A 24,666-nucleotide genomic window follows, 5' to 3' on the forward strand; every position below is an offset into this window, starting at 1 on the left:
CCAATTCGCGTATCATATCTGCCACTCTCTCTCCCCTATTACGTGGTAATACAAAACGAGCTGCCCTTTTTTTTGCACCCTTTCGATGTCCTCCGCCAATCCCACCTTGTAAGGATCCCACACCGCGCAGCAATATTCTCAAAGAGGACGAACGAGTGTAGAGTAAGCTATCTCTTTAGTGGGCTTATTGCATCTTCTAAGTGTCCTGACAATGAAACGCAACCTTTGGCTCGCCTTCCCCACAATATTATCTATATGGTCTTTCCAACTGAAGTTTTTCTTAATTTTAACACCCAGGTACTTAGTTGAATTGACAGCCTTGAGAATTGTACTATTCATCGAGTAATCAAATTCCAACGGATTCCTTTTTGAACTCATGTGGATCATCTCACACTTTTCGTTATTTAGCGTCAACTGCCACCTGCCACACCATACAGCCATCTTTTCTAAATCGTTTTGCAACTGATACTGGTCTTCGGATGACCTTACTAGACGGTAAATTACAGCATCATCTGCGAAGAACCTAAGAGAACTGCTCAGATTGTCACCCAGGTCATTTATATAGATCAGGAACAGCAGAGGTCCCAGGACGCTTCCCTGGGGAACAGCTGATATCACTTCAGTTTTACTCGATGATTTGCCGTCTATAACTACGAACTGCGACCTTCCTAACAGAAAATCACTAATCCAGTCGCACAACTGAGACAATACCCCATAGGCCCGCAGTTTGATTAGGAGTCGCTTGTGAGGAACGGCGTCAAAAGCTTTCCGGAAATCTAGAAATACGGAATCAACTTGAGATCCCCTGTCGATAGCGGCCATTACTTCGTGCGAATAAAGAGCTAGCTGCGTTGCACAAGAATGATGTAATCTGAAACCATGCTGATTACGTATCAATAGATCGTTCCCTTCGAGGTGATTCATAATGTTTGAATATTGTATATACTCCAAAACCCTACTGCAAACCGACGTCAATGATATAGGTCTGTAGTTAAATGGATTACTCCTACTACCCTTCTTAAACACTGGTGCGACCTGCGCAATTTTCCAATCTGTAGGTACAGATCCACCGGTGAGCGAGCGGTTGTATATGATTGCTAAGTGGGGAGCTATTGTATCAGCGTAATCTGAAAGGAATCTAATAGGTATACAATCTGGACTGAAGACATGCCCGTATCAAGCGATTTGAGTTGCTTCGCAACCCCTAAGGTATCTACTTCTGAGAAACTCATGCTAGCAGATGTTCGTGTTTCAAATTCTGGAATATTCCATACGTCTTCCCTGGTGAAGGAATTTCGGAAAACTGCGTTCAATAACTCCGCTTTAGCGGCACATTCGTCGGTAACAGTACCATCGGCACTGCGCAGCGAGGGTATTGACTGCGTCTTGCCGCTTGGGTACTTTACATACGACCAGAATTTCTTAGGATTTTCTACCAAATTTCGAGACAATGTTTCGTTGTGGAACCTATTACAGGCATCTCGCATTGAAGTCAGTGCCAAATTTTGCGGGTCCGTAAATTTTAGCCAATCTTCGGGATTTCGCGTTCTTCTGAACGTCGCATGCTTTGTCCGTTGCCGGCGGTGAAGACCACCGTGTTTGGCATACAGCTCTGAGGCATCGTACTCCGTTTGCAGCGGCAATCTGAGCAGCAGTTGCCGACCACAGTTACACAACAAACCGTTACAGTTCGGCTACTTCAAGGACAGCACATAGCCAGACAGCCTGTAGCGTGCACTGCACTGACCGCAAACCACCGCCATTTGTGACTTCAGTGGTGTCAAGCGAGAGCTCATTGGAGGGCAGGGTGGAGATCCGTCGTGTTTTCTGATGAAAGTACATTTCATTATCAGTGTCAGTGATGGCCGTATGTTGATTAGTATGAGTCCAACTGAGGCCGTGCAGCCAAGCTGTCTACGTGCTAGACACACTGGACTTATACTCGGAGTTACGGCCAGGGGTACGATTTCGTATGTCAGCGGGAGCACGCCCGTGGACATACCACGCACCCTGGCCGCAGAATTATATGTCAATCTTATGATTCGACCTGTCGTGCTGCCATTCCTGAATTGCACTGCAGGGGGCGTTTTCCAACAGGATAACGCTCGCCCAATTACCGCTGTCGTAACACAACAAGTCTACAGACTGTCGTCGTGTTGCCCTCGCTTGCTCGATCGCCAGATCTGTCTCCAGTCGAGCACATATCGGACGTCATTGGACGTCACCTCCAGCGTCATCCACAAACAGCATTAACTGTCCCTGTATTGACCGACCAAGTGCAACAGGCTTGGAATTCTGCAATTCCGCCCAACAAACTGACATCCGGCACCCGCACAGCACACTGTACACTACAGGCCATTAAAATTGCTACACCATGAAGATGACGTGCTACAGACGCGAAATTTAACCGACAGGAAGAAGATGCTGTCGTATGCAAATGACTAGCTTTTCAGAACATTCACACGAGGTTGGCGCCGGTGGCGACACCTACAACGTGCTGACGTGAGGAACGTTTCCAACCGATTTCTCATACACAAACAGCAACTGACCGGCGTTGCCTGGTGAAATGTTGTTGTGATGCCTCGTGTGAGGAGGAGAAACGCGTATGAAGGGTCCAGGCGAGGTGTAAGGCTTTGTGTCGTGCAGTCATCTATGGTACACGATAGCGCCTTTGGTTCCGAAAGCCCATATCGATCAAGTTTCGTTGAATGTTTCGAACGCTGACATTTGTTGATTGCCCAGCATTGAAATCTGCAGCAATTTGCGGAAGGGTTGCACTTCTTTCACGTTGAACGATTCTCTTCACTCGTCGTCGGACGCGTTCTTGCAGAGTATTTTTCCCGCCGCAGCGACTTCGCAGATGTGATGTTTTACCGGATTTCCGATATTCACGGTACTCTCGTGAAATGGTTGTACGGGAAGATCCCGACTTCATCGCTACCTTGGAGATGCTGTGTTCCAACCCTCCGTGCGCCGACTATAACATCACATTCAAACTCACTTAAATCTCGATAACCTGCCACTGTAGCAGCAGTAACCGATCTAACGACTGCGTCAGACCCTTGTCCTTTATAGGCGATGCAGGCCGCAGTGCCGTCTTCTACCTGTTTACATATCTCTGAAGCCGGCCGGCGTGACCGAGCCGTTCTAGGCGCTACAGTCCTGAACCGCGTGACGGCTACGGTCGCAGGTTCGAATCCTGCCTCGGGCGTGGATGTGTGTGATGCCCTTAGGTTAGTTAGCATTAAGTAGTTCTAAGATCTAGGAGACTGGTGACCTCAGGAGTTAAGTCCCATAGTGCTCAGAACCATTTGAACCACATATCTCTGTATTTGAATATGCATACCTATACAAGTTTCTTTGGCTCTTTAGTGTGCTCAGTTAAGCACTATTACGCTGGTCTCGCATCATCTTGTACCTTGAAGCAGAAATCTGTTACCACGAAAAACATCATAGTTGCAAATGCACTGTTTCTTTTATGTCTCAATACTTTTTCTCATTGCTTGTCAAAATTATTGTAGTTATTTTATGTAGTTTTATGTATTCTTATGAGACTAGATATATGACAATGACTAATAAGAGTATTTTGTCGTCAAATATGGTGTCGCGCGAAAATTACGGCGACCGCCATAATTGCTCGCATTCTGACCAATAACGTAAAAGCTGTTATTCCCGTATTGGTGCATTTCCTGACGTGAGCGCGAATTATGAACGTCAGCTGTCAAATCCCAAAGTCGGATCGTGACCAATTGAAAAGAAAACAAAGAGTGTAGTTTTCCAACTAGAAATTTGGATAACTTCACAGTTCAGATTTTGATAATTATTTTTCACAAAATTAGACGGCTGAAAGGTGTTTGAATTGACATTTCATAAGTCAGTTTGTTGGCCACAGCTGGACTTTCTGATGTGCCAGCTTAGATGTTCAGCACTGAACTGCCTCGAAGCCACAAGCTGAGACGAGGTGACGAGTGTGTGAGTAAGTCCGGGCTGAGATTGGATTAAGGCTTGTCGGCCGCCGGCGCATCTTCCCCAGCGACGCCATTACGCAACGTCTGGCGGCGGAGATAAGGCGACTCCCACAGCGATTACGCGACTGCCCGTCTCTTATCCTCGCGATCTCTGGCTCTCCGTGTGGCGATGTGTGGGTTAAGCGTTTGCCCATCCCTGCCACGCGTCAGCCAGCTCTGTATCACACCCGTGCTTACTTATCCACACCTACATCGTACCCCGCAAGCCACTTAATGGTGTGTGGTACTTTCGGTACCACAATCTGATCCATCCAACAATGTTCCACTCGCGAATAGTGCGTGGGAAGAATGATTGTCGGTAAGCCTCTGTACTGGCTCTAATTTCTCGAATTTTTTCCTCATAGTCAATACGTGAGACGTAAGTGGGGGAAACTAATACATTACTGGCCACTAAAATTGCTACACCATGAAGAAATGCAGATGATAAACGGGTACTCATTGGACAAATATATTATACTAGAACTGACATGTGTTTACATTTTCATGCAAATTTCGTGCATAGATCCTGAGAAATCAGTACCCAGAACCACCACCTCAAGCCGTAATAACGCCCTTGATACGTCTGGGCACTGAGTCAAACAGAGCTTGGATGGCGTGTACAGGTACAGCTGCACATACAGCTTCAACACGATACCACAGTACATCAAGAGTAGTGACTGGCGTATTGTGACGAGCCAGTTGCTCAGCCACCACTGACCAGACGTTTTCAGTTGGTGAGAGATCTAGAGAATGTGCTGGCCATGGCAGCAGTCGAACATTTTCTGTATCCAGAAAGACCTGTACAGGACCTGCGACATGCGGCCATGCATTATCCTGCTGAAATGTAGGGTATCGCGGGGATCGAATGAAGGGTAGAGCCACGGGTCGTAACACATCTGAAATATAACGTCCACTGTTCAAAGTGTCGTCAATGCGAACAAGATGTGACCGAGACGTTTAAGTAATGGGACCCCATACCATCACGCTGGGTGATAGGTCAGTATGGCGATGACGAATACACGATTCCAATGTGCGTTCACCGCGATGTCGCCAAACACGGATGCGCCCATCATGATGCTGTGAACAGAACCTGGACTCATCCGAAAAAATGACGTTTTGCCATTCGTGCACCCAGGTTTGTCGTTGAGTACACCATCCAGGCGCTCCTGTGTGCTGTGATGCAGCGTCAAGGGTAACCGCAGCCATGGTATTCGAGTTGATAGTCCATGCTGTTGCAGATGTAGTCGAACTGTTCGTGCAGATGGTTGTTGTCTTGCAATTGTCCCCATCTGTTGACTCAGGGATCGAGACGTGGCTGCAAGATCCGTTTACAGCCTTGCGGATAAGATGTCTGCTAGTGATACGAGGCCGTTGGGATCCAGCACGGCGTTCCGTATTACCCTCCTGAACCCACCGATTCCACATTATGCTATCAGTCAGTGGATCTCGACCAACGCGAGCAGCAATGTCGCGATACGATAAACCGCAATCGCGATAGGCTACAATCCGACCTTTATCAAAGTCGGAAACGTGATGGAACGCATTTCTCCTCCTTACACGAGGCATCACAACAACGTTTCACCAGGCAACGCCTGTCAACTGCTGTTTGTGTATGAGAAATCGGTTGGAAACTCATCGTCATCGTCATTCTGGCGTATCACCCGGCGTGATGGTATGGGGTGCCATTAGTTACACGCCTCAGTCACCTCTTGTTTGCACTGACGGCACTTTCAACAGTGGACATTACATTTCAGATGTGTTACGTCCCGTAGCTCTACCCTTCACTCGACCCCTGTTAAACTCTACATTTGAGCAGGATAATGCACGACCGCAAGTCGCAGGTCCTGTACGGGCCTTTCTGGATACAGAAAATGTTCGACTGCTGCCCTGGCCAGCACATTCTCTGGATCTCTCACCAACTGAAAACGTCTAGTCAATGGTGGGCGAGCAACTGGCTCGTCACAATACGCCAGTCACTACTGTTGATGTACTGTGGTATCGCGTTGAAGCTCCATTGGCAGCTGTACCTGTGCACGCCATCCAAGCTCTGTTTGACTCAATGCCGAGACACTGTCCATTCCGTTCAGCTGCTCTTCCAGGTTCTTTGCCATCTCTGACAGAATTACCACCTCAAAGTTTTTATTTCTTGTCCATGGATTTTAATGCTTACTCCAAATAGTAATTATACTCTGAAAATGTACTTCTTGTGCAGTTCCTTCGTGTATGGTATATGCAGCAAGATATCCCAATAGACAACGATCTCGGTAGTTATACAGGGTGATTCAAAAAGAATACCACAACTTTAGGAATTTAAAACTCTGCAACGACAAAAGGCAGAGCTAAGCACTATGTGTCGGCGAATTAAGGGAGCTATAAAGTTTCATTTAGTTGTACATTTGTTCGCTTGAGGCGCTGTTGACTAGGCGTCAGCGTCAGTTGGTGCTAAGATGGCGACTGCTCAACAGAAAGCTTTTTGTGTTATTGAGTACGGCAGAAGTGAATCGACGACAGTTGTTCAGCGTGCATTTCGAACGAAGTATGGTGTTAAACCTCCTGATAGGTGGTGTATTAAACGTTGGTATAAACAGTTTACAGAGAATGGGTGTTTGTGCAAAGGGAAAAGTTCTGGACGGCCGAGAACGAGTGATGAAAATGTAGCAAGCATCCAGCAAGCATTTGTTGGCAGCCCAGGAAAATCGACTCGCAGAGCTAGCAGAGAGCTGCAAATTCCACAATCAACTGTATGGAGAGTCCTACGAAAAAGGTTAGTTATGGAACCTTATAGTCTGAAATTGGTTCAAGCACTGTCTGCAGCTGATAAGATTTTCTTCGAAGGTGCTACTGTAACTGGACTACAGTATCTGGAGATGTTAGAGAATTGGCTGTTCCCTCAGCTCGAACAAGAAGCGCAACAATTCATATTTCAGCAGGATGGAGCGCCACCACATTGGCACGTCAACTACCCGAGGCGATGGATCGGCCGCCAGGCAGCCCGTGACAGAGCACTTCATCACTGGCCTCCAAGAAGCCCTGATCTTACCCCCTGCGATTTTTTCTTATGGGGGTATGTTAAGGATATGGTGTTTCGGCCACCTCTCCCAGCCACCATTGATGATTTGAAACGAGAAATAACAGCAGCTATCCAAACTGTTACGCCTGATATGCTACAGAGAGTGTGGAACGAGTTGGAGTATCGGGTTGATATTGCTTGAGTGTCTGGAGGGGGCCATATTGAACATCTCTGAACTTGTTTTTCAGTGAAAAAAACCTTTTTAAATACTCTTTGTAATGATGTATAACAGAAGGGTATATTATGTTTCTTTCATTAAATACACATTTTTAAAGTTGTGGTATTCTTTTTGAATCACCCTGTATATCAACCTCTTCAACCATTTACGTGAAAGATATAGCTTAACACCTAGAGAAAAAACAGAAGGAAACAAGTGACGACATTTAAAATGGACCGTTTACCAACTGCGGAATAGGACGATATCGTGTTGATGTATGGCTATTGTGATCAAAATGCCCAACAGGCGTGTGCTATGTATGCTGATCGGTATCCTAGACGACATCATCCAAGTGTCCGGACCGTTCGCCGGATAGTTGAGTTATTTAATGAAGCAGGAAGTGTTCAGCCACATGTGAAACGTCAACCACGACCTGCAACAAATGAAGATGGCCAAGTAGGTGTTTTAGCTGCTGTCGCAGCTAATCCGCATATCAGTAGCAGACAAATTGCACGAGAATCGGGAATCTCAAAAACGTCGGTGTTGAGAATGCTAAATCAACATCGATTTCACCCGTACCATATTTCTGTACACCAGGAATTGCATGGCGACGACTTCGAGCGTCGTGTACAGTTCTGCCACTGGGCTCAAGAGAAATTAGGGGACGGTCACAGATGTTTTGCACGCGATCTATTTAGCGACGAAGCGTTATTCACCAACAGCGGTAACGTAAACCGTCATAATATGCACTATTGGGCAACGGAAAATTCACGATGGCTGCGACAAGTGGAACATCAGGGACTTTGGCGGGTTAATGTATGGTGTGGCATTATGGGAGGAAGGATAATTGCCCCCCATTTTATCGATGGCAATCTAAATGGTGCAATGTATGCTGATTTCCTAAGTAATGTTCCGCCTATGTTACTGCAACATGTTTCACTGCATGACAGAATGGCGATGAACTTCCAACATGATGGATGCCCGGCACATAGCGGTTGAAGCGGTATTGAATAGCATATATCATGACAGGTGGATTGGTCGTCGAAGCACCATACCATGGCCCGCACGTTCACCGGATCTGACGTCGCCGGATTTCTTTCTGTGGGGAAAGTTGAAGGATATTTGCTATCGTGACCCATCGACAACGCCTGACAACATGCGTCAGCGCATTGTCAATGCGTGTGCGGACGCTACGGAAGGCGAACTACACGCTGTTGAGAGGAATGTCGTTACACGCATTGCCAAATGCATTGAGGTTGACGGACATCATTTTGAGCATTTACTGTATTAGTGTGGTATTTACAGGTAATCGCGCTGTGCAGCTTGGTTTCTCAGAAATGATAAGTTCACAAAGGTATATGTATCACATTAGAACAACCGAAATAAAATGTTCAAACGTATCTACGTTCTCTATTTTAATTTAAAAAACCTACCTGTTACCGACTGTTGGTCTAAAATTGTGAACCACATGTTTGCCACTATTATAGCGCCATCTATCACAAAGCGAAAAAAGTGGTCCAACTAAAACCTTCATATTTCTTTATGTAGTACACGAATACGTAATAAAAGATGGGGGTTCCTGTTTAAAAAAACGCAGTTGATACCCGTCTGACTTATGGCAGCGCCATCTAGCGGGCCAACCATAGCGCCATCTGGTTTCCCCCGTAAAGCTAGACGAGTTTCGTTCTTTGTAGTTTTTTCGTTTGACGCCTATTTCGTGAGATATTTGGCCCAGTCACGATCAATGGACCACCCTGTATACGTCGCTCATTAGTTTAAGTTAATATGGTGTGCACCGTTCTCTTATTTTATTCCTTAATTTATCTGTAACTATATGTAGCTTCCTGTACTGGCTGATATTGTTATTGTTATCTTATTACGTATTACGGCTGTATATAAGACGTGCACCACGCCCCCCTTTTTTGGTTATTTATTCATGCTGGTACCATTGTTGTCCGTACACGGGGTCGAAGATGTCGTAGTAAAAAGCTGAAACTGGATGTCCAATAAAATAAGGTTGACAATTGACTGCTGAAAGGTGTTTAATTTGACATCCTCTGTTCTCAGGAATTTCTTCCTCAAATTAAGGCCTATGTTTGATAGTAGCAGACTTCTCTTGGCCAGGAAGGCCTCCCCCCCCCCCCTATTTTGCCAATGCTAGTCTGCTTTTAATGTCGTCCTTGCCCCGTCTGTCATTTTGCTGTGTAGGTAGTAGAATTCCTTTACTTGATCTACTTCATAAGCTTCAATCCTGATGTTTTGTTTCTCGGTGTTCACATTTCTGTTACATCTCTGCTACTTCCGTCTTTCTTCGATTTATTCTCAATCCATATTCTATACTCGTTAGAGTGTTCATTCCATTCAGCAGGTCATGTAATTCTCCTTCACTTTCGCTCAGGACAGCTTTAGAAGGGTTGAAGTGTCCCTTGGCTCTGAGCACTACGGGACTAAACTCCTGAGGTCATCAGTCCCCTAGAACTTGTTGTTGTTGTTGTTGTTATTGTTGTTGTTGTCGTCTTCAGTCCTGAGACTGCTTTGATGCAGCTCTCCATGCTACTCTATCCTGTGCAAGCTTCTTCATCTCCCAGTACTTACTGCAACCTACATCCTTCTGAATCTTCCTAGTGTATCCATCTCTTGGTCGCCCTCTACGATTTTTACCCTCCACACTGCCCTCCTGTGCTAAGTTTGTGATCCATTGATGCTTCAGAACATGTCCTACCGACCGGTCCCTTCTCCTGGTCAAGTTGTGCCACAAACTTCTCTTTTCCCCAATCCTATTCAATACTTCCTCATTAGTTATGTGATGTACCCATCTAATCTTCAGCATTCTTCTGTAGCACCACATTTCAAAAGCTTCTATTCCCTTCTTGTTCAAACTATTTATCGTCCATGTTTCACTTCCATAGATGGCTACACTCCATACAAATACTATCAGAAACGAATTCCTGACACTTAAGTCTATACTCGATGTTAACAAATTTATCTTCTTCATAAACGCTTTCCTTGCCATTGCCAGTCCACATTTTATATCCTCTCTACTTCGACCATCATCAGTTATTTTGCTCCCCAAATAGCAAAACTCCTTTACTATTTTAAGTGCCTCATTTCCTAATCTAATTATTTTGCTTTTGTTGATGTTCATCTTATATCCTCTTTTCAGTACACCATTCCGTTGAACTGCTCTTCCAAGTCCTTTGCTGTCCGCATTCGGGAGGACGACGGTTCAATCCCGCGTCCGGCCATCCTGATTTAGGTTTTCCGTGATTTCCCTAAATCACTTCAGGCAAATGCCGGGATGGTTCCTTTGAAAGGGCACGGCCGATTTCCTTCCCCATCCTTCCCTAATCCGAGCTTGTGCTCCGTCTCTAATGACCTCGTTGTTGACGGGACGTTAAACACTAATCTCCTCCTCCTTCTCCTCCTTTGCTGTCTCTGACAGATTTACAATGTCATCGGCGAACCTCAAAGTTTTTATTTCTTCTCCCTGGATTTTAATACCTACTCCAAATTTTTCTTTTGTTTCCTTTACTGCTTGCTTAATATACAGATTGAATAACATCGGGGATAGGGTACAACCCTGTCTCACCCCCTTCTCAACCACTGCTTCCCTTTCATGTCCCTCGACTCTTAACTGCCATCTGGTTTCTGTACAAGTTGTAAATAGCCTTTCGCTCCCTGTATTTTACCCCTGCCACCTTTAGAATTTGAACTACTTAAACCTAACTAACCTAAGGACATCACACACATCCATTACCGAGGCAGGATTTGAACCTACAACCGTAGCGGTCGCGCGGTTCCAGACTGTAACGCCTAGAACCGCTCGGCCACCCCAGCCGGCCTGAAGGCAGCGTCCCTGAGGGATTTGCTACTCAGACATCCAGTGGCTAGCCCACGTTTGAAGTCACTTAGCTGTCCTGACAGACCAGTGCTGCTGTTGCTGACAACACAATTCCCCCGGCGTCCTTTCTTGGTGTTGATTCAGCTTCTCGTGACATCTAGTGATAAATTCCGCCTTACATACGGGGGTCCGGATGCTTCTGATCGGATAGTGTATATGACTAAGGCTTATAGCCTGACGAAGCGATACGAGCCTTCTAACTAGCTACAGACCACACGTCTGGACTGAACACGTGCAAATGCGACGTGCAAATCCCCGGCAAGGATCCTCCATTAGCAGACTACTGTGCCGGGTATGCGAGAACACTTAGCGAGCATTAGCGCTGTTTCTGCTCTCTGACCACTGACGAAGCGTCGAATTCGCGTGTCTCTTTTTCCGTAGGAACTTCTGCTGTGATCTTCTATGACGGATGCAGCAAACATCAGTTGCTAATGCCGGATGGCTACAGAGCTCCGGAAAGGAATTAACGCTTTCGTAGCACTCACAGCTGACAAATCTAGTGATAATCGAGTTGGATTGCGTGGAACTGTCCCTAAAGATCGTTAACATTAGGTTCAATTTTCTCGAGCTACATTACTGGCCACATTACTACACCACGAAGATGACGTGATACAGCGCAAAATTTAACCGAGTGGCGACACCTACAACGTGCTGACACGAGGAAAGTTTCCAACCGATTTCTCATACACAAACAGCAGTTGACAGGCGTTGCCGGGTCAAACGTTTGAAACCTTCCCGTCTAATATTGGATGTACGTTTGCTTGCTGACTGAACGCTGCGTCTCTTAAAATCTTTTAACTGCTGCTCTGTCAAGACTACCTGCTGATTATTACGACGAAACATAAAATGTGTTGTCGCCGTGGCCCTCAGTCGTTACCTGAAATTATTAAGACTGATTCTTACCTTTAATTATTTATACTGGATCGCCATCTGACTGCTACAGCAAACTGTGGAATGAATATACTTACTTCTCTTTAACATAATTATAAGCTGCTGGTGGAGTTTCATAATACTTTGTGACTGGAATTCTTTAAGTTGAAGTTAATTTAGATTTGATAAAAGCTGAAGCTCAGTTTAGACTTTTCTTTTAAGATAACAATAAATTCCGTAAAGCATTTACGTGAATGATTTTGGGATAGAAAATTCTTAATGCATTTAATCTGGTAGAAGTTAACTATATTCTGAGAACGATCTTGACAAACAATTACAAGGGGTATAGTTCTTTACAAAAATTCTTGAAAAGTAGCGTTGCGCTACATACCTAATTTTCCATCAAAATTACATAACTATATTCTGAGAACGATCTTGACAAACAATTACAAGGGGCATAGTTATTTACAAAAATTCTTAAAAACTAGCATTGCGCTACATATAGCGAGTGGCTGGCGAGCACACCGCTTCTTTCAAAGTGTTAATTCATACCTCGCTTACAGCGACCTCCTCTCATGTCTCGCTAGCTACGACTGCCTCGTCTCACATCTTACTCGCAACTGCTCGCTTCCAACGCTCAATGCTACGAAAGTGCGGTCTCACCGCCAACAATGGTTTTTAGTGCAGACAATCCCTGCTACCATTACAGATGTATTACTGCGCGCTGTTTCCCGCTCTTTCTCAATAATACACAATGCAATTTAATTAACAAAACAATTTAAATAAGAAACAGTTCAGATAATTACATGCTAAAACAGTTTAAATACGCCTATTACATAATTACACGTTGTGATGCCTCGTGTAAGGAGGAGAAATACGTACAATCACGTTTCCGACTGTGATAAAGGTCGGATTGTATGCTATCGCGATAGCGGTTTATCGCATCGCGACATTGCTTCTCGCGTTGAGCGAGATCCAATGACTGTTAGCAGAATATGGAATCGGTGGGTTCAGGAGGGTAATACGGAACGCCGCACTGGATTCCAACGGCTTCCTATCACCAGCAGTCAAGATGACAGGCATCTTATACGCATAGTTGTAACGGATCGTGCAGCCACGTCTCGATCCCTGAGTCAACAAATAGGGACGTTTGCGAGACGACAACCATCTTTACGAGCAGTTCGACGACGTTTGCAGCAGCATGGACAATCAGCTCGGAGACCGTGGCTGCGGTTACCCTTGACGCTGCATGTGATGGTCTACTCAACGACGAACCTGGGTACTCGAATGGCAAAACGTCATTTTTTCGGATGAATCCAGGTTCTGTTTACAGCATTACGATGGTCGCATCCGTGTTTGGCGACATCGTGGTGAACGCACATTGGAAACGTGTAATCGTCATCGCCATACTAGCGTATCGACCGGCATGGTAGTATGGGGTGTCATTGGTTACACTTCTTGGTCATCTTACATTACATTTCAGATGTGTTACGACCCATGGCTCTACCATTCATTCTGTTCCTGCGAAACCCTACATTTCAACAGTATAACGCACGACCGCATGTTGCAGGTCCTGTACGGGCCTTTCTGGACACAGAAAATGTTCGACCTTCTGCCCTGGCCAGCTCATTCTCCAGATCTCTCACCAACTGAAAACGTCTGGTCAATGCTGGCCGAGCATCTTGCTCGTCACAATACGCCAGTCATTACTCCTGACGAACTGTGGTATCGTGTTGAAGCTGCATGGGCAGCTGTACCTGTACACATTATCCAAGCTCTGTTTGACGCAATGCCCAGGCGTATCAAGGCCGTTATTACGCCATATGTTGTTCTGGGTACTGATTTCTCAGGATATAATCACATGTCAGTTCTAGTTTAATATATTTGTTTATCATCTGCATTTCTTCTTGGTGTGGCAATTTTAATGGCCAAGAGTGTACCAAAACATCCTTAATATTAATAAAGCATGTAGTGTCAAAATAATAACTAATTATGACGCTCAAGAATTGGTAGACTACTACTTTTGGGCGTTTAAAACTATGACTTCGTAAAACTGACACTGAGTTTTCGAATTTAGAATCAATAGTCACGAGGCAGTATTTGAGAGGTAGAGTGTGACTCAAGTGCATTTCCAACAGAGTGATTATACTGCACTCGGGATTAAAATTCAAGAAGTGCAGTTATCTAGATAGGCTTATTTCCTTTATCAATGAGCGTGGGAGAGAGCTATCAAATCCCTCCGTTTTTACTTTTCTGAAGTTTTCATTGGCATTTGCCACTTGCCTAATATTTGTGGATATTACAAACCCCTCGGGAAGAAGTGTGCCTTTGCTTTCTTTTGCTTTGCGTGTCTGATAAATAATAATCCCCCCCCCCTCTTCCTCCCCCACACACACTTCCTTGCTAATCCAATTAATACGAAAATCCAGTGTGACAACATACGACAAAGACGGAGATTAACGCTGGCGTGTATCTCAGCACTTGCACTTTGACCGAGACGTCTGCCGGTTATCATTTAAAGTCGATTAAGACTGCTTTGCAACAGTTATTTCATGGTGAACAGACCAGAGACAACTGCAGTGACCCTTCTAGTTAGCTCCTTTTAACAGAATCTGGACACACAACTCGACACTCCCCTCAACAGGTTAAGGAACAAGCAAGTCACGTCTTATTTCAATAACAGTTTTTCGTTCGTATGAGCTAACGTTCCTAACACTGAGTTTCATATGCGAGTCGCGTGCCTCTAAGGCAGCCTATTGTGCCTTGTGGACAACGGAAAGTGCAAGTAAAGTATGAGGGGCGTTCAGTAAGTAATGGGACACATTGATTGAAAGTTGGTTTGTTTTACTCAGGATTCTAATATATCATATTATTCCCCACTTTTCTGCTTACAGAACCCTGTTTTTCAACAAATCTCCGCTCAATGCGACGGCCTCAGGGCATCTTACTGGCAGGGCCTGTATGCCCACACCTCTCTACTTGTTGACGCCAACCTCTTGCTGCCTCAACAACCTCCCCATCATCGACCTACCGCTTCCCGTGGAGTGCATCCTTCATTTGGCCAAGCAGATAGAAGTCGCAAGGTGCGAGATGCGGGCTGTATAGCGCATGAGGAAAAACAGTCCAGTGAAGTTTTGTGAGCTCCTCAAAGGCGGGCAGATTTGTGTGCGGCCTTGCGTTGTCGTGCAGAAGGAGAAGATGGTTTACCATTTTTGTGGTGTTGAACACTCTTAAGTCGTTTCTTCAGTTTCAATACACATGCACCATGACGGAGAATATCAGAGTCCCAGCAGACCGTCACCATGAGATTATTTGCTGATGGAGTGGCTTTGAACTACATGTTTTGTCGCTTTGTTTCCGGTTACAAATGACGAACCCATGTTTCATCTCCTGTGACCGCAAAAAATTGTCAGGATCAGCCTCGTAACGCGCAAACAGTTCTGGACGAATGGTCCTTCGTTGCCCTGTACGGTCATCTTTTAGGCGGCGGGGAAGCTAGCGTGCACATAATCTGAGTACACCAAGCGGTGTACGAGTGTCTTAGCACTGCCAACAGAAATGTCTAGTTGTGCACAGCGAGGAGCTTGATTCTGATCCATCGATCACCTCCAGTGAGAGTGTACGCACGTTCCGGCACTGCAGGGGTCACAGCTGCGTGCGGACGCCCGGCATGCGGGAGTTCGGACACTTTTGTGCGATCTTGCTCCGACGATGACAGACGCTTTGCACAATGACACACCGTGCTTTTGTTCACTGGCAGCTCTCCGCAGACGTTCTGGAAGCGCCTGTGAATATCTGCGAGTTTCTGGTTTTCACCGACAGAAACTCATTGACAGCTCTCTCTTTGGAACACAAGTCCATTACAGACGCAATATTAAGGCTCGTACAGCACCTCCACCTGTCGGAACTTCATGAATCTATAGGAGCTGAAACGTGAATATTCCACGATGTTCGATAGCAGATTCCACTTTTTTCCAACCGAAAGTGGCCCAGAAAAAATATGTTGCGTTACTGATCGAAAGTCGTTGTCTGTAGGGAACCAGAATGCGGTCATCATTTTCAAACAAACAGAACCTGGATTCGTCCAAAAACTCTGTCTGATGCCATTCCTATAACAACTGACGTCGTTTGGGGCGATCGGTGTGACCGAGCGGTTCTAGGCGCTACAGTCTAAACCGCGCGGCCGCTACAGTCGCAGGTTCGAATCCTGCCTCGGGCATGGATGTGTGTGCTGTCCTTAAGTTTAAGTACACTACTGGCCATTAAAATTGCTACACCATGAAGAAATGCAGATGATAAACGGGTATTCATTTGACAAATATATTATACTAGAAGTGACATGTGATTACATTTTCACGCAGTTTGGGTGCATAGATGCTGAGAAATCAGTACCCAGAACAACAACCTCTGGCCATTGAGTCAAACAGAACTAGGATGGCGTGTACAGGTACAGCTGTCCATGCACCTTCAACACGATACCACAGTTCATCACGATTAGTGACTGGTGTATTGTGACGAGGCAGTTGCTCGGTCACCATTGACCAGGCGTTTTCAATTGTTGGAGAATGTGCTGGCCAGGGCAGAAGGTCGAACATTTTCTGTGTCCAGAATGACCCGTACAGGACCAGAAACATGCGGTCGTGCATTATCCTGCTGAAATGTAGGGTTTCGCAGTCATCGAATGAATGGTAGAGCCACGGGTCGTAACACATCTGAAATGTAACGTCCACTGTTCAATGTGCAGTCAATGAGAACAAGAGGTGACCAAGACGTGTAACCAATGTCACCCCATACCATCACGCCGGGTGATATGACAGTATGGCGATGACGAATACACGCTTCCAATGTGCGTTCACCACGATGTCGCCAAACACGGATGCGACCATCGTAATGCTGTAAACAAAACCTGGATTCATCCGAAAAAATGACGTTTTGCCATTCGTGCACCCAGGTTCGTCGTTGAGTACACCATCGCAGGCGCTCCTGTCTGTGATGCAGCGTCAAGTGTAACCGCAGCCATGGTCTCCGAGCTGATAGGCCATGCTGCTGCAAACGTCGCCGAACTGTTCGCGCAGATGGTAGTCGTCTTGCAAACGTCCCCATCTGTTGAGTCAGGGATCGAGACGTGGCTGCACGATCCGTTACAGCCATGCGGATAAGATGCCTGTCATCTCGACTGCTAGTGATACAAGGCCGTTGGGATCCGGTACCCTGAAACCACCGATTCCATACTCTGCTAGCAGTCATTGGATCTCGACCAACGCGAGCAGCAATGTCGTGATACGATAAACCGCAATCGCGATAGGCTACAATCCGACCTTTATCAAAGTGGGAAACGTGATGGTTCGCATTTCTCCTCCTTACACGAGGCATCACAACAACGTTTCACCAGGCAACGCCGTTCAGTTGCTGTTTGTGTATGAGAAATCGGTTGGAAATTTTCCTCATGTCAGCACGTTGTAGGTGTCACCACTGGCGCCAATCTTGTGTGAATGCTCTGAAAAGCTAATCATTTGCATATCACAGCATCTTCTTCCTGTCGACTAACTTTCGCGTCTGTAGCACGTCATCTTCGTGGTGTAGCAATTTTAATGGCCTGTAGTGTATTATCACGGTTTTCTGAAACTCCTCCACCAAAGAAGACGAAGTAAACATACCTGAATTTCAATAATGAAGAACTGCCAAAATGAGAAACATAGAAGCAGATATTCTCGGTGTAACAAAGCAGCTTAAATCACTTAATAAAGGCTCCAGATTGTATACCAGTCAGTTTCCTCTCAGAGTATGATGATAAAATAGCTCCCTATTTAGCACTTATATGCAACCACTCTCTCACAGAAAGATCCGTGCCTAAAGACTGGAAAATTGCTCAAGACACACCAATACCCAAAAAGGGAAGTAGGAGTAATCCGCTGAATTACAGGCCTATATGAATAACGCAGTAGGGTTTTAAAACATGTACTGTATTCGAACATTACGAAGTACCTCGAAGGAAACGATTTATTGACACATAGTCAGCACGGATTCAGAAAATATCGTTCCTGTGAAACACAACTAGCTCTTTATACTCATGAAGTAATCAGTGCTATCGACAAGGGATGTCGAATTGAATCCATACGTTTAGATTTCCAGAAGGCTTTCGACACAGTGACTCACAAGCGTCTTCTAACCAAACTGCGTGCCTACGGAGTATCGCCTCAATTGTGCGACTGGATTCGTGATTTCCTGTCAGATAGGTTACAGTCCGTAGTAATAGACGGAAAGTCGTAGAGTAAAACAGAAGTAATATCCGGCGTTCCCCAAGGAAGTGTTATAGACCCTCTATTGTTCCTGATCTACATTAACGACATTGGAGACAATCTGAGTAGCCGTCGTAGATTTTTTGCAGATGATGCTCTCATTTACCGTCTTGTAAAGTCATCAGACGATCAAAACGACTTGCAAAATGATTTAGATAAGATATCTATATGGTGCGAAAAGTAGCAATTGACCCTGACTAAAGAAAAATGTGAAACCATTCACATGAATACTAAAGGAAATCAGCTAAATTATGATTACGCCGTAAGTCACACAAACCTGAGGGCTGTAAATTCAACTAAATATTAGGGATTACAATTACAAATAACCTAAATTGGAGCTATCACATAGATAATATTGTGAGTAGAGCAAACAAAGACTGCGATTCATTGGCAGAATACCTAGAAGGTGCAACAGGTCTACCAAAGAGACTGCTTACACCACGCTTGTCCGTCCTATTCTGGAGTACTGCTGTGCGGTGTGGGATCCGTGTCAGGTGGAACTGACGGATGACATTGAAAAAGTACAAAGAAAGGCAGCTCTTTTTGTATTATCGTGAAATAGGGGAGATAGTGACACAGGCATGATACGTGAATTGGAGTGGCAATCATTAAAACAAAGTCGATTTTCGTTGCGACGGGATCTTCTCATGAAATTTCAGTGACCAGTTTTCTCCTCCGATTGCGAGAACATTCTGTTGGCACCCACGTACATAAGGAGAAATGATCATCACGATAAAATAAGATAAATCAGGGCTCGTACAGAAAAATTTAAGTGCTCGTTTTTCCCGCGTGCCATTCGAGAGTGGAACGGTAGAGAGACAGCATGAAGGTGGTTCATTGAACCCTCTGCCAGGCACTTTATTGTGAATAGCAGAATAATCACGTAGATGTAGATGGTAGACTGTAAGGCAGGGATGATAGTGTGCGTGGAGTGAGTTTAGTGCTGTATGTTTTAAATATGAATCTTGTTTATGATACAGTGTGTATGTTATTAAAGACACCTTTTTCAAGCTGTATAAAGGTCTGTATTACGAAATTTTGGATTACGTTTTGATGGGGCTGGATAGAGATTTCTCGATTGTGATAATTAAATTGAAACCTTTAGCTGGCTACAGGTGTTGTTGATATACATCAATGGGGACAGCCGAAAATGTGTGCCCTGCCGTGGCTCTATCCCGGGATCTCCTGCTGAAATGGCAGACGCTCTATCCATCTGAGCCACCGAGGGCACAGAGGATACGAATGTAGTGTGTGGACATTAAGTTGGGAATGTGAGTCTCACGGGAAGCGTGATAGGGATAAGTCCCTGCAGTCGCATTATCCTCTGTGCCCTCGGTGGCTCAGATGGATAGAGCGCCTGCCATGTAAGCAGGAGATCCCGGGTTCGAGTCCCGGTCGGGGCACTCACCTGCCCCCCCCCCCCCCCCCCAATTGATGTATATCAACAACACCGGTCGGCAGCTAAGGTTTCGATTTAACTATCATTTTATTCTAGAGAATCTAGACGGTCATCAATAATATCTGTTCCTTCGGGAACATCTTCAAATAATTTAGTTTGTTAGCCTTGCCGATACCAAAAAAACTGAAGAATGCCACACAAATTTTCCTTCTAGTACACTGGAAAACTTGCAAAATTTCTTTGAGTCCCTATTCTTCACGAAATAATTCTCCATTCTGTATGCCGATGAGAAGGACGGAAAGATTTGGACCGGAAGTATATTAGAAATGCTTAATGCCAATAAGGGAATTTTTCATCTCATCACCTTCAAGAATTAGGCCCTTTTTGTTACGGTACCCATCGCTGCCTCGGTCTAAAAAATTCTAAAAAATAAAACGAGGATAGGAAAAGATTGAAATTTTAACGGAAATCAATCCCGCTTTATAAGTAAACGCCAAGAATGTCTCACACTAGCAACACACATGAGGTTTCTATGAGCAAAGATGAACAAGAGCCGACATATTTCGAAATTCGGGAAGAAATGAATGTTTTTAACATCCTCCGCAAAATAATGACATTTTTGCAGGTACTTATAAATTATTGTGACTTATTCTGTCCATCTCTTCTACTACAGTTTCGATGGAACGAAGCTTTTCTTGCCTGGAGAATATGACGTGTAAAACCAAACCCAAGAAATGCAATTTCGGAACAGAGACTTTCAGGAGAAACTTCTAGCCAAGTTAATAAAAACACAACCATTCATTGAAGAACTTTCCGACAAGTTGTGACATCTCCTGGAATGCCCCATAAAAATTATAACTAATCTATAGCAGACGTGTAAATGTGAAGCGTAAAGAGAGAACAAAAGTGAGTGTATTTCTGTCGATAAAAACCGTAGCTACACGACAGTTAATTATAGAACCTACAACTCGCTATTATAATATTTTTTGTGTTCAAAACATTAATAAAATATGTATTTTAGTATCAAAGAATAATTGCTCAATGTAAAGACATTCTTTGTAACCATGTAAATCCTGTCTCATTAATGTAAAAAAGAATTGGTTTGAAGATCTAATCCATCTTTTGTCTCTCTAGTTGAGGAATTAAACCGCGTAGCTTTTCTGACGCACTAAGTATTTGATGTACGTATTTTATGTTACAGTATATGTTAAAAAGTGAATTTCTCCTGTTCTTATTGAAAACCCTTCCCTCGCTGCGGAAATATTTAAGCGAAAATAATTATTTAGAGTAAGTTTTGTAGAAGACTGCCCATCTGGCTTTTTGTTATTGACATAAAAGCGCACAGGCGGCCATCATGTGGAATCAAATTAAAATATTAAATATTGGGCTTCACCCTCAAGTTAACATAATAATTACTTTGAATATTGATAATAATTTTCAAGCATTGATATTTTCAAAGTTCGTTTTATCAGAATCTGTACGGAATTGCACAGATAAATTTAACTGCAGTTAGCCGGCCGCTATGGCCGAGCGGTTCTAGGCGCTTCCGTACGGAACCGCGCTGCTGCTACGGTCGCAGTTTCGAATCCTGCCTCGGGCATGGATGTGTGTGATGTCCTTAGGTTAATTAGGTTTAAGTAGTTCTAAGTCTAGTGGACTGATGACCTCAGATGTTAAGTCGCATAGTGCTTAGAGCCATTTGAACCATTTAACTGCAGTTAGGTTTGCTTCACGATATCTTTGAGTTTGCAATTAAATTTATTTCTGTCAAGTAAGTGCTTCATCAAACTGAAACCAGTGTGATATAAATGAAATTATTTATCGTGAGTACAAAATCCTTACGCCACGTAGACGGCTATATAGCCTCTTTCTTCGCAGCAATTGATTTATCAGGCAATAACAGCAAAGTTACATGCTACTTCTGATTATCTTTGAGCTAGCCGCGAGTTTGGATAACATAATTAAACCATTGGAAGGAAAAGTGTACCAATTTTAGCTAATATTTTGGCCTGCGTAGCAACTTTTAATATCGTCGGCGTGTATGTAGGCCACATTTAAGAGCGTGCACAATATACGACACTTCAACAGTGTACTAAATATCATTTTCCTTTTTCCAAACAATCCAGACCACATCTTGCATTAAAATCAAAACACTTTAATACCAAAGAAGAGAGAGAGAGAGAGAGAGAGAGAGAGAGAGAGAGAGAGAGACGATTTACAGTTTGCAGTCTTAACGGACCGAAGGACTGCTTTGGTGTATATATGAAATTGATAATTTTATTTGCTAAGATAAGCGTGTGTAAATAATGGTATATTGTCCTTAGCTGTTACCTCTTCACTTATAAATTGATAATTTGAACTACTAAGATAGGCGTGTGTAAATAATGGTATATTTTTCTTTGCCGCTATCTCTTCACCTAACTTCCCAGCCCCGAGCCGCAACCACTTCACAGTGGCTTGTAGATTACAGATGCAGAGATAACATGCATGTTGAAACCAGAGGTGCACGAATTCTCCTTCCAGCCCGCCTGCCCCTACCAGCACCGCAACCGTTATAGCAGCTCAACCTGCCGCATCGGAGACAGAAGAGGACAAGTTACTGAAGCGCAATAGTCAAAGCAGGCCAGCTTGGGTTTCCGCAAGCTTGGCTAGCTTCACATGACCTCCTGCACCTGACAACATGTTGCGTTGTCAGTCCAGAGCGATTGCAGAATAGCAACGTACATGCTAGCGTGTGGAGTTTCACTACAGCTAAGTTATCTTAAGGGTGAGAGCAGCAAAATGAACAAACCAAACTCTGACTGCCTTATCCAAAATTCTTGAAAAAGTAATGTATTGTAGAGTAGCTTCACGCCTTTGTATAAATAAAGTTTTAACAAAATGTCAGTTTGGTTTACAGAAGAGTTTTTCAACGGAAAATGCTATATATACTTTCACTAATGAAATATTAAATGCTCTGAGTAACCGGAAGTCACCCGTTGGGATTTTTGTGATCTATCAAAGGCTTTTGATTGTGTAAATCATGGAATACTTCTAGATAAGCTTAAGTACTGTGGTATGCATGGGACAGTGCCCAAATGGTGTAAATCATACCTAACTGTAGGAGTGCAGAAAGTTGAAATAAACAGTTCACATAATATGCAAAAGACTGGTGATTTCTCAAACTGGGGAACAATCAAGAATGGGGTGCCGCAAGGTTCGGTCTTGGGTCCTCTGCTGTTTATAATATTTATTAATGATTTGCCATTCTATATTCACGAAGATGCAAAGCTGGTACTTTTTGCCGATGATACAAGTATAGCTATCACACACAACAGACAAGAATTAACTGGTAAAATTGTAAACGATGTTTTTCAGAAAATCATTAAATGGTTCTCTGCAAATGGGCTCTCATTAAACTTTGACAAAACACAGTATATACAGTTCTTCACAGTAAATTGAATGACCCCATTAATAAATATAGACTTCGATCAGATATCAGTAGAATAGTCAAAATTTCTAGGTGTATGCACTGATGAGGGGTTGAACTGGAAAAAACACACTGAGAATCTGCGGAAACGTTTGAGTTCAGCTACTTATGCTAGGGTCATTGCAAATTTTGGCGATATACATCTGAGTAAATTAGCTTACCACGCTTATTTTAATTCTCTGCTTTCGTATGGCATCATATTCTGGGGTAACTCATCATTGAGTAAAAGAGTGTTCATTGCACAAAAGCGTGTAATCAGAATAATCGCTGGAGCTCATCCAAGATCATCCTGCAGACACTTATTTAAAGAGCTATAAATCTTCACTGTAGCCTCACAATATATATATTCAATTATGAAATTTGTTATTAACAATCCGAACGAATTCAAAAGTAATAGCAGTGTACATGGCTAAACACTAGGAGAAAGGATGATCTTCATTACTTAAGGTTAAATCTGACTTTGGCTCAGAAGGGGGTAAATTATGCTGCCACAAAAGTCTTTGGTCACTTATCAAATAGCATAAATAGCCTGACAGATAGCCATATAGCATTTAAAAGGAAATTAAAAGAATTTATTAATGGCAACTCTTTCTACTCATTAGATGAATTTTTGGATATAGTAAGTGGGTAATTTCCCAACCCCCACAAAAAAATATTGAGTGTCATGTAATATTTTGTGTAATGTAATATCTTGTGTAGACACCTTTTATTAACCTGACACGTTCCACATCATTACGATGTGTCGTATTCATGATCTATGGAACAAGTACTAATCTAATCTAAAGGAGAGTGAAGAGAAATTATGAATTGACGGGATATACACGAGTCACGAAACAAAGCCCCGGTCCGGTATCGGAAAAGTTTTAGTGTGTCTATCAGACAGCTTAAAATAAATCGGTATGTGTCTCACAATTCAGATTGTGTAAAAAGTTACTAAACGCTCATTCGGGAACCGCGAGTATATTACGGAATGTTTGTAAGTTTGATCAGCAGTTTCGTCACCTTATTTTTGTTTAAGAATACATAGACATAGTGGCTGACAAGTGTGTGGAAATGTTTGTTTAGACTTGAGGCCATTTAGCACTATATAGGCTTTCTAAATTTAGGGCAAACATTGACCGAAATAGGAGAAATATATGGCTCAGAGGACATTAAAAACCACATTCTGGTGGTAGGCAGCGTAATGCGAAGAAAACTTGGCATGAAAGAAAAGCTTCTTCTTTCAGACATGTACTTTTAAATTATCTTAACATGAAAAACGAGCTTCGTGTTTGGTAAAATGCATTTGGGGAATTGAGAATGATCTATTTTGACCACTTAGAATGAATTCAGCGATCCCGCAATACACAATCTAGAAAACCGTAATTAAAATTGTTATAATTGGGTTCATATTTGGCTGAAACACTCTATGGTTACAGAAACTGGACTTCCAAAACCTTACTTTAGTTGGCGGCGCAGTATAATTTATTAGGAGTCCAATTACGAGACGCAACA

General features: G+C 43.7%; 1 protein-coding gene and 1 non-coding gene across 2 annotated transcripts in view; one reads left to right on the plus strand and one right to left on the minus strand.

Moving 5' to 3' along the window:
* LOC126293487 (carbonic anhydrase) overlaps positions 1-24,666 on the minus strand; it is a 150,063-nt gene that overhangs the window by 122,689 nt on the left and 2,708 nt on the right. The gene's annotated exons all lie outside the window — the stretch shown is intronic.
* On the plus strand, positions 19,633-19,707 carry Trnat-ugu (transfer RNA threonine (anticodon UGU)). Its single transcript has one exon. It is a non-coding gene; the product is annotated as a tRNA-Thr (tRNA).

The sequence above is a fragment of the Schistocerca gregaria genome, chromosome 10 (assembly GCF_023897955.1).
Source record: "Schistocerca gregaria isolate iqSchGreg1 chromosome 10, iqSchGreg1.2, whole genome shotgun sequence".
Lineage (NCBI taxonomy): Eukaryota > Metazoa > Arthropoda > Insecta > Orthoptera > Acrididae > Schistocerca > Schistocerca gregaria.